This window comes from Lytechinus variegatus, chromosome 1 (genome assembly GCF_018143015.1).
Source record: "Lytechinus variegatus isolate NC3 chromosome 1, Lvar_3.0, whole genome shotgun sequence".
Classification (NCBI taxonomy): Eukaryota; Metazoa; Echinodermata; class Echinoidea; order Temnopleuroida; family Toxopneustidae; genus Lytechinus; species Lytechinus variegatus.
The window spans coordinates 55,189,773-55,194,420 of NC_054740.1; positions in this window are offsets into that span (position 1 = coordinate 55,189,773).

The following is a 4,648-nucleotide window of genomic DNA, read 5'->3' on the forward strand; positions in this document are numbered from 1 at the left end:
TAATTCTCCTCCCTCTCTCCCATTGGAATCTTACAAATCTCCTCCCTCTCTCCCACTGGAATCTTACAATTCTCCTCCCTCTCTCCCATTGGAATCTTACAATTCTCCTCCCTCTCTCCCACTGGAATCTTACAATTCTCCTCCCTCTCTCCCACTGGAATCTTACAATTCTCCTCCCTCTCTCCCACTGGAATCTTACAATTCTCCTCCCTCTCTCCCACTGGAATCTTACAATTCTCCTCCCTCTCTCCCATTGGAATCTTACAATTTTCCTTCCTCTCTCCCTTACCTATCTGTCTCCTTCCCCAACTTTACTAAAATCTTATAATTCTCCCCCACTCCCTATTATTCTTCATCCTCTCTCTAATTACTCCTCCCTCTCTCCAGTCCTATTCTCCCTTCTGTCACTCTCTACCCTCTCCTTTGCAAATATGCTTTCCAAAGTCCCGTCCAAACTTTTATGTTAATTTGACAAGGGATCGGGGGAATATTCACCTCAAATCTAATCTACAAAATTTACAGCATTTCAAAGTATATTTCGGGCAGTGAAAACCCACTTTTCCTTTTGAATTTTCTACATATTATGGGTGCGTGTAAAGAATGTCCTCTTTCTAAGATGAGTTACAAAAATGGCGATATTCATGACCCCAATTATGCCTCAAAATCGTGTGCAGAAAAGATATTTGAACTTTCACGTAATTAAACTTTCTATCCAGAGGAAAAGTGAAGTTTTCATATCATCATCAACCAAACTAAGCTTGAGGTGAAAGAAAAAATAATACAGTGAAAAAATTTCAGCCAGGCTATATTTCCCCCGGTATATGTCTGTAAATCCTCAAAAAGGTTATGAAACTCGTTAGCCATCTTCCAACCTCCTTTTCAAGTTGGTCTGATATCACAAAATAATTTCAAATATCAACTCTGCACAAGAATAATATTCAAACACATACTGCTCTACGGCACTTTCAACTACATCCATAGCAAACGAAATCTTCTCACGAATACTAGCAGACTGATCTAACAAGGGCAGCAGAAAGGGGAGGGCCTTCAACCACACCTTTTTCAGTATTAAGACAAGTACAAAAGTGTTAAAATCACCATCTTATTATGAGGGTGATATTTTTCGCATGGTTATCACTCTTCAAAAGAGTTGCGTAGTCCTTGGCTAAGTCACAAATTAAGTATACTCATCCAGTTAATGCTATAAAAGAAACACACACTTTTCACCTATGTTAATGATATTTATTATATAATGTAAGTATATTAAACAAGACAACCCTCTAATAAAATATGGCAAAATAAATCAATTTTCATTTCAGAAAGAGACCACAACATTACACATCTAAATTCATCAGCTTCAATAAAGACACCACTGTAATTGTTATCTTATTGAATAATTCTGATTTTAAGATATCTCATCAAGTTTACTATTACATATTGCAGATGGCAGCATCACGTCTTTGGTCAAAGTGATAAAACATGGTAATACATTTAATCATTATAAACAATAAGAGATCATATTCTCTCAATTTACTGGGCATTCCATCTCATTCAATTACTAAATTGAGTTCATGATTTTGTAAATTAAGGTAATAACTCATCATCTATGATTTGACATGGACAAGTTTTTATCAAAAACACAATTTCCAATAAAATTAGTTTAAAAATATGCTATTTCATTTTCTGCACTGACACACTTCATTGTTTGCCAAGTAAAAGGGCAGTTTGGCACTATTGACTGCATAAATATCATACCAGCTTTAATTCAAATTATCAATATTCAAGGACACGCTCGATGGTGCCCTTCCTCTATCCTGAATTAGCATTTGGGGGCAATTTGCCTTTCCTTTACTCTCAAAATTCTATAAAAAAAAAACACTGTGAATTTGGTCATTTTGAAGATCAGTCTGGTTAAGTCTCCAACCTTTGAAACACAAGGTCCAGTGTTCAAATTCTATCACAGCACTCATTTCCTTCAGGCTTTGGCATCTACATTTGCCACTCTATACCCGGGTGTAGTAAATAGCTACCCAGTAGAAAGGAATTCCTTGAATGCTCAAGCACCTGTTCAGGCTAGCCATGTTAAACTGGGTTAATAGTATGCAGTGCTTTAATAGAAACATTTCAAGCACTATGCATATATTTATCATCATCATTACTAAAGGGCTTTCAATAATCCTATCAGAAAAGGCAAAAAACTGACAGCAAAAACATTTTAAAATAATTTCGGCCATACTGCCCATTTCCTTGCTGAACCACGGCTTGCCAATGAGATCTTGTGGTGGTACCCACATTGACCTGAAAAACACTATAGAAAAAAAACCTCCTCCACAAAGTACGGAGTCAGAGCCATCAACTTGTTTAGATGGCAAGACAATGTATCTCACCAAATCAACATGGGGACATACATTATCTCAAAAATTTGAAATACAACTGTTTGTATGAGGAATTGTTGAGATGTTGAGATAACGAAGGTCGCGATGTCGACATACAGCTTTTCATAACTTGTCTTGGTGAGATAATGTATTAATGTACCAGTATATGTTGATATATAACATTGTCATGTCAACTTGGCATGATACACTATATCGCCATGTTGATATGATAATAACACCTTAATTATTTACACCTTTAGATGTCGTTTGAAGCCGGTATCAGTCCTACAATTGGCATGTCTGTCATCCCCAACTGGATTCAAGCTGGCTCGACCACTGAACTAGAAAAAGTGACCAATAGTCCATTGCGGAAGAACAACAACAAGAATGTTTCCAGGCCACTTGTTTCACGTGAATAGGTGACATGAAGCAGGATTATCAGAGCTGCCAACCTGGACAAGAACATTTCAGTATTTTTAAAGCTGAAAATCAGTATTTTGGCGAGGAAATCAGTATTTTCAAAGAAATACCATAGGACAACACATAAAACAGAAACTTTAGAAATCAGTATTTTGCATGAAACCATCAGTATTCTTCTCATTTTTCAGTACTAAATACAGAAAATCCATACTACTTGGCAGCTCTGGATTATGCGTACATGTAGACACACAAATGCAGGTTTAAGACCATGCGTACCAGGGGGATAGTGATCTCAAGGTAGAGTCAGTGCATTTGTAACAGCAACCCAATTGCAGGAGTGAAGGTGGCTCCAAAGCCGACGTTAGATGCATCTTCAAACTCGACGCAAGTCTATTAGGAGCCAATGACACTTTAAAACTTTAATGATTTCATGACAAAGTGAAAAACAACGCTTTGTTTAGACAGCTAAGCTGCATGCTCGCAAGAAATTCTTGAATGGAATATCAACTGGTTTAAGAATATTAGTTATCAATATTAGTAATACATACATTTAAGTTCTCCCTCCATGGTTATAAGTTTAAACATATCAATATTTCATTACAAAATTAGGTACTGAAATCCAATCAAATAATCATGCATTATTTGATTTAATTACACCATACTTGGTGTAATAAACAGTTAGTTATCACCGAACTTGGAAAGAAAAATATACAAAAGTTCTTACATCAATTATCTTGTAATACTGACAAGGAGAAACAGACATGCAAAATTTCATACTATTCCAACAATTAACCCGCTGGAATCTTGCCGATTATGACATCACACACATTTTCCATACATCATGGCCTGCATAATGCAGGCTCGGTCTCCGATGGGTTAATAAAAACTGAGACAGAGCGGACCTGACAAGGTATACCAGTTTTATGATTCTTAGTGAAAACCTGAATTGGAGTGTACATTAATATCAGATACATACACGTAGGCCAGTATTCTGAAGTCAGGTTTAACATAGACCATGGTCTAACTCTGTGCTAAAACTATGGAAAGCCAACATAATGTCCAAATTGTTACTGTGCTCTTTCCTAAACTCGTGAATGTTTAAGAAAGCTATCTCATTCATCCTTCCGGAACAGTTAAGAATGATTTGAGAAAAAAAATAAACTGATATACTGAAATTGTACTGTTAAGAGATTTATGACGCTATTGGTTATCCAAAGTTAAACCACAATTTTGAACCAGAGTTTATGTTAAACCCGACTTCAGATTATGGGCTAGGATAAGCAAAAACAAAGTATATAACAATAACATTGCCCTAAGAAAGTAAACCTTCAGTAAGCTAAGTTCATCTGGGCCTATCATGACAAAAATCCAAGCTATATAAAGTCAATCGGCATTTAGCTCCATCAACTTTTCTTGAATAACCTCACTCATGTTTTATTAGGATGAGCACTAACAATTTCAAATGAAGATGTTGTGTAAGCTTTCCCTGACATAGCATCCTGAGGTATCCTAATTTCAAGAAAGACCTGGCACAGACCAGGGCTCCGTCTTACAAAGAGTTATGATTGATCCTATCAATCATATCTCTATGGAAATCCATCAGTGTCATAATTTTTTTTACAGGAAATTTGCACAATGTACTTGGTAAACAAAGAGAAATACAGTGAATTTTCAAAAAAACAATTAATGCATGAATATAAATCATATTTAGAAAATATTTTGAACAAACATGCATAATAGATGTTGATGTTGCTGGCCGTCCATAGTTGCTATTGATCAGATCAATCACAACTCTTTGTAAGACGGGCCCCAGGTGACTGTTAGGTATGTTTGTTTTGTCCACTTTTATTTCG